This window comes from Eleginops maclovinus, chromosome 2, assembly GCF_036324505.1.
Source record: "Eleginops maclovinus isolate JMC-PN-2008 ecotype Puerto Natales chromosome 2, JC_Emac_rtc_rv5, whole genome shotgun sequence".
Taxonomy (NCBI): Eukaryota; Metazoa; Chordata; class Actinopteri; order Perciformes; family Eleginopidae; genus Eleginops; species Eleginops maclovinus.
In genome coordinates this window covers 20,237,381-20,244,566 of record NC_086350.1, presented here as the reverse complement: position 1 = coordinate 20,244,566, position 7,186 = coordinate 20,237,381, and the positions used below count along the sequence as shown (strand labels likewise).

Genomic DNA, 7,186 nt, shown 5'->3' with positions numbered 1-7,186 from the left:
GTAAGTTACACCTATACTACTACCTAGCTTGGGATCATTTAAAGGTGCCAGTTGGAGCAACTCAAAATAGTCTTGCATTCAGTGCTGCAACAAATGCAGCAGTCAGACATTTTGGTGACATTTTCCTCTTTCACTGAATTCTCCTAGGTGTTTTGTATTCAATGCTTTGTGCCACTTACTTTAGACACTTTGTCTGGCTAGTTTAAGCGCATCCTTTGAGACCATATACAGTCTGATAACCATACTCAACACTGAACTACAGTACACCTGAGATTTGGAGGCAATTGTATGTTTCTATTCCTTTCAATTCCTCCTCAACACCACTCTGGGGACTTTGAGTCAACATGCTGAGGCTCCAGTTGTTTTTCTTGTCACCAAGCACCTGTACCCTATAATACGAACAAGCAAGTAGTCAGTCCAGGTTGAGTCCAAATGAGCAATGCTCATAAAAGCTACTGCCAAGCGTAAACATATGACAAGAACAAGCTCCAAATGGCTTTTTCTGTAATATTTCCTCTCCTCCTTTTCCTTTTAAATTAATAGCTAAATTAAACCCTGCTGGAGATCCTGAGAATGTTTGTAGGTAGTTGTGACAGTAGCGACTGGAACTGAGCATCATCACCTTCATCATGGTGATCGTAGCGTTGGTGGATTTCATGACTCACTCAATTTATTTCATCTTTGTTGCAGCTCAGATGATGTAGGCGTGTAACACTGTCAAATAAAAATACACAAGAAGTGTTGGAGACAGGTTGTTCGGTAACAATGAAATACCTGGTTTCAGTTTTTATGTTTATCAAATGAAAGAGGAAAGGGCAGAATTGGAGGGACCAGCAGACAAACTCATTGTTGTCACAGAGAGGCAGTCTGAATACCAGCTAATCCTTTTCAGTTTGGACTGCAACATCAAATAGGGGAGAAATAAAAGGCCAGTGTGTGTGATCAGTCTCATACTAACCAGCCGTGGGCATAGTGTAGACACTGCGTCGTGATAGAGGGCTTCAATAATTCCAAACTGTCTTTGTCCTCGCCTCCTGTTAGCACATTCTCAGCACACTCACTCTTTCTTCTTCTGTGTTTCTCCCTCTGTCATAGAGACTTATTGTCTGCATACCTCTGACACTGATAGTATTGCTACATTCACTCTCCACCAGGAAACCCAGGAGCGCTTGCGGTTAAAAAAATGACCACTCAAAACAAGTTAGCATGCTGACATGTACCGAGGGGATGCTCTGATTAACAATGAGGGCAGCTGACTCTAAAACACCAGGCAGCCATGATTAAACAGGCAAAAGAGCAAACAGACCACTGGCAAGACACCGCAGCACGCACCAGAGCCACTGGCCAACATGCTGGTACATTAGCATAACACAATATGTGCAGAGAGAGAGGACCTTTCACACTGTAGGTCCAGGGAAAAAATAAATAAAACCTACGAACAAATCCGAACTGGAATGTGTTAAAAAAAATGTATAAGGCTTCAAGGGTCACAGATACAACTTCATCAATTCCCAACTGCAGATTACACCCAACTTCTGCATGAAATCTTGAATAACATATTGATATTACTCTCTCACATTGTCCAAGTCTCCCTTTCTTTCTTTCTCTGCACTTCTATACCTGTTTGAGTGTTGGTATGTGCGGCTAAAACAGTGTTTTCCCCCATAAACAAAAGTGTACATGGACCCCCTCAGACCTCTCAAATATTACTACACTGTAGCAGGTTAAGGTACAAATACTATGTATAAGTATATGTTGTATGATCCCACAGAGGGTAAAATGCCCCCGTCTGGGTACTGAGCTTAACGTAGTATACATTCCAGTAAAAAATAGAGAAGACTTCTATAAACGATTTAAAATGCCAAAATGAAAACAAAACAACCATGAGATAAGGTGAAATATTATATACTGTATATGCATATTATATGTATTTGTTGTAATGTAGTCACTTACTAAATTATATATACTAAAGCAACAATTAGCCTATCAAGGTCTTACCAAACTGCATTGGTTTAAAAATACTGACTTCTTACTTTTCCATAGCAAGTCCATAGCAAATAAGTGAAGCTACAAGAAGGGGTTCACTAAAAGAGAGTAATTTGATTTCACAAAGGTGGAATTCAAATGTATCATTTACTTGTAGGAAAACCATGCTGCCATTACGACTAGGATAAGGGTAAAGAAGACTATTGTGCATCTAACAGCAACTCAAAATATCTTGACATGATGCTAGTGTAGAGGAAGCCCACAAACACCCAGAATGGGACGGGCTATTAAACTGGAAGCAAAGGCCAGATGCCTTCAGTCTCTTGACAACACAAGCCCAGGCAGAGGCCTGAGGGTGGTCATAATTCATGAAAAGAAATACATAGAAAACTGTTTTACTTCTCTGAACTCACTGGCCTTGTTTGGTTAGTTTACATTTGGTCATTATGACACAGGAAGTGACGTTAATAATATCTGGTCAGGTGTGTTTTTGTGAAAAATGCACCCTCCCTAGTGATTGGCTAGATAGTAAATCACTGTCTCAATGCCCACTATTGTTTGTTTGGTAATTGACATACATTACAGGGTGTTTCTGATTGAGTTTTCGAATTGAAAATAAGGAAATAACTAGAATAATTTCACAATTCTCTCAATAAAGAATTTTCCATATGTATTTTTAATCCCAGTTGAATTGAATTGTATGGAATTGGTTTTGAATACACAGATTGTATCTCTAGAAATTCACCTTTATTGTTTAATTTACTACACATAATACACTATATAATCTAAGATGTTGAGAAGCACACTCTTAATAAAGAAATAACAGAAACATACCTAACACACACGCGCACGTACAGAGAAAATCACGTGTATGGGAATGTTAAGTAACAGGAGCAACATGCTGCCCTGCAGAATCATGCTGCTAAATGTATCCCGCTCCTTCAAGAGAATCGATAACTATCCAATTAAGGTAATGCAGAGGGATAGTTGGTGACTGCTGTCAGACTGGCTAGATTAGGTCCTTCTTCTTCTCGCCACAGACATTATCACTCTGTCAGGAGCTCTATTTTGATCCCACGGCCTGATACTGTGTATTCTGTTACCCGTAATAAGATGGAGAGGAGAGAAATATACCTGAGTGACAACTTGAGAGCGTAATGAGAGTAAGCAAGGATAGTGTTTCCAAATGTTGGGCTACTGTTTCCTTTGTCTGCTCATATAAAGAACATTTCCAGGATCAAATCAGGGCAGTGAGGAAAACATACTTGTGATAACTAATAACCAAACGGCTACTGAACTACATATCCAGGAGCCATTCTGATACAGTCCGATTGCCGTAACCTTTTTTTTTTCATATATCTCGTGTGTTTGGTTCAAGAGTATGAGAGTTCTGGCTGCTGCTGTACAAAAATCCCATTTACACTGCCTTTATAAAAAAAGGGTTACCAACACTTTCCATTGAATTTGTTATTATATAAGCAGTGTGGGATACAGCAGATAACTATATGTAATACTGATCCAAATTTGATGAAAAGGTCATGAGTATTTTCTCAGCTTCATCTTCTTTAGCTGAGAAATCTCTCCAGAATGAGATCATTCATCGCACTTGGGGAAGTACAAAAACGTTTCAACACTTTTGTATCTCCTATTTGGGTGACGACAGCTGCCTTCATTCCTGCCATAGTAAAAAGCCCCTCACATCTTTAGGACTCTTAGAAGAAAAGCTTTCAGCCAAAAGCTGAGACACAAATTGAGCGTTGAGTGTTTTTCCTGTGGTGGCTTGATAGTTTCAGAGCGGTCTTCTTAAAGAAATCTGGCGTCTGAGAGCGAAGGACAGGAAAGGGCAGTCTTTTTGATGAGTTACTTATTATATTTCCATTTTTTTTACTGGTTTTAAATAGGCCAGCACCACCGCATAAAACAGTTACTAGCTGAAATTTGAATTGAGTTCCTTCGATAAAGACACACATTGGAAACCATTTAAGTATATAAGATATGGACAAAATCTCCCCTAAAACTGTAGTTTGTAAAATATTGACTTCATTCATAGTATGAAAAGAATAAAAATCAAATGAAGGACAGAAAAAAACAAATTGAAGGGAGCACTGATTGCAGCCTGCTGTATAGGGTTCCCTTTATTTGGAAAGAGATTTTAAAGTCATCAGGGAGCTTTGTTGATAAGCTGTGAACCTGCTTTGAATATTAATGATTTCATCCTGAGCATTGTATGCAATGGTACTCGATATGGATTGATTTAGCCTATTGAAGGTAGTCTAGTTTTGAATATTTTATTTCAACCGTACTCATATGGATTCTGTAAAACAGCTGTCGCCCGTCAATATGAAGAAAGAGGTTACTTATGATTATATAAAATTACAATAGGTTACTAAAAGTATGAACGACAAGTTAAAGTCTGCTTGCATGAATTCTGGCTACAAACATCAAAAGGCTACATACTGAAGCCTGGAAACATGCTGACTCACACGACTCAAGGGGTTTGAAATGAGCAAGACCACCCCCAGCCTAATTCTCCTCTAATTTTCAGTGGTTTTATATCATTGTATAATTGGTTTTAATATCAAGTGTAGTGAAATGGAAGAGCCAATCTGTTTGATTTGAATTGTTTGTTAGTGATTGAAAACATTAACTTTTCTGGATTTGTCATGTGTACCACCCTCTTGTATTTAACTTCAATAAGATAACACAACATAAAAACACAAAACACAAAAGACCTATCAGACAAAAAAACAAAATCAAACATCTTTTTCTCCATAGGTCAGTCTCTTTCACACGATTTTCTAAAATCTTCACCTGCCCTTCCAGATAAACAATTCTAGCTGTCATAGTCCGATCGTTCCATGGCCTGATGGCGTATAGGATGCAGATACACATTAGGCACATAACCCTGAAAACCATGGTTTTTGTGTCAATACTATCGTCGTTTAGGATCTTTCCGAAACAAGCCAAAGCCAATGCCACTTTCAGCAGCCACCACAGTTTTCTCAGAAAGAAGCTGAACAATACAAAGACAAGGACGATCACATAGTAGCATATTAGAAGCAGAAGAACCCACTGGGCGACAAAGAAGACCCCATCTGGTGTCACTGGGTATACAGGAAGGCCAACTGTGGAGCAAAAGGAGATCATAACATCATTACAGAGATACATTTTTGCTATTTCAGATTAATTTAAAAGATAAAAACGTGATTTGCAACAAATCAAAAACCAACATACTAACATGCAATGAACATGCAGACTTAGGCCCTGAGACAGCTATCTATTTGGTCTTGCTCCTGAAACAACTTTTTTGTTTACCATCAAGGTTAAGTCACCCACTTCGAATAACATCAGCACATTAAATGGCCGTTATTAAATAGCCATGGGAGAATACGATATGATAAACTCATCACATCTTTTTGCCTAGGATACGGGACTTTGTTTACTCTGTAAACCAAAAGTCAAAGTTGAGTTATTTAAATTGACATTGCTTATGTAAACAAAGTAGTCTAACATACCTAATTTACGAAGTTGGAAATTACGTTACATATCAAATGTCAGAATACCTATGTTTTGCAAGCTATTATGTCTATCTACCCATAAAGAATTGGCAATAAAACTGTAGCCTTTTCATAAATGTTTATATGGAATTTCTGGCTCACTGGTGGAGGAGTTTGCCTCCTCAGAAGCAATAGGGTTGTACAAGTGATCCCTGCCATTAAATCCAGCTGCATGAATACATTTCTATAGCTTATGTTGATCATTTACCCAAATGCAGCAAGAATTAACAATGCATATTAACTTGAAGTCACTCATGTAACTTAAATCTATTAGCAAACTGTGAGAAATGCCTGGTAACACCAGTGGAAATACAATTTTATTTTTCACGTTTCATGTAATCTTAATCCTTTCAACCAAATGGAGCTATTGACATTAGTACAACACAGGACTGACTGTGCGGAACAAAAGGACTGCCATGCAGGGCCTTATATAATATTATACATTGTTACATAACTATGAAATGCATATTAATGAAACATTTAATGTCCAATAATTGTGTTTCTTGGGATTATTGTCATTTTAAACCATAATGGTACAAAAGCTGATTTGCCAAAAACATAATCTCATTGGAATAAACTCTAATAAAGAACATTATACTGTAAATTATTTTATTAATTAATTTACCTTGAAGTCCAATAGCCTGCAGGAAGTCGTTGACATACTTTAAGGGCACATTCAGACCAGTGACCAAAATTCCTGCAACAGCAACCAGACACTGGTAGAAAGCCTGGTGAGGTTTGGTGCATGGATACAAAAACTTGATTTAATGGAGTTGTCTTATACTGGATGAGAACACTTTGCTCTACCCTAGGATAGTCAGATTATACTGAGTTTTCTCAGAAAGAAGGTGAACCATACAAAGGCAAGGGCGATCACAGGGTAGCATATGAGAAGCAGAAGAACCCACTGGGCGACAAAGAAGACCCCATCTGGTGTCACTGGGTATACTGGAAGGCCAAGGATAGTCATAATACACTGAGCCTGAACCAGGAAGTAGCCACTCAATATTGCTCATCTTCACTTACCTTTTACACTGAAATAGCAGAATTTACCAAAATCTATATATACATACAATACCATGTGTGTATTTAGCATTAGGGACAATACAGCACAACAAACTGATTTATATTTCAACATTTTATGAACAATATATCATTAATAATAGTATGTCATGTATGTGTGACCTTACCTAGACACATTAAAACAAACCTTGTTTTGTGTACCATTAAATCACAGTTAACTGAGAGTTAAAAAGCATGTGTAACATACAAAATTAATTTGCTACCTATATTTTAATATGTTTTTTTTGTATATGTTTTCTTGTCGTTGTTCATTTTGAGCAATTACATTAAGTAGTTTAGGAAACCTGCAAAAGCAATCATATTCTGCATAAAGATAAGCCTATTTCTATCTCTCACCTGTTTACTGGAGAGCCACCGCTGCTTCTCCCTCTCCTCTTCTGCCTCATGGTCTGTGTACATAAATTTAACCAGTGCAACACAACCGAAGGAGAAAAACCCGATAAACAATTCTGCAAATCGTGGATAATTTACATGTATAGCCTCATTAGTAGCCATTGCGATTAAAAAAAATAAGATTCTAAAATGTATACAACAAGATATTCCTCTGAGTACAAAAGTTA

At 37.6% G+C, this 7,186-nt stretch overlaps 1 long non-coding RNA gene across 1 annotated transcript; it reads right to left on the bottom strand.

Annotated features, from left to right (window-relative positions):
- Positions 1-2,784: 2,784 nt before the first annotated feature.
- On the bottom strand, positions 2,785-7,186 carry LOC134884062 (uncharacterized). Its single transcript, XR_010168371.1, has 3 exons — positions 6,963-7,186; positions 6,169-6,271; positions 2,785-5,111 (listed from the first exon to the last, which is right to left on the bottom strand). It is a non-coding gene; the product is annotated as an uncharacterized LOC134884062 (long non-coding RNA).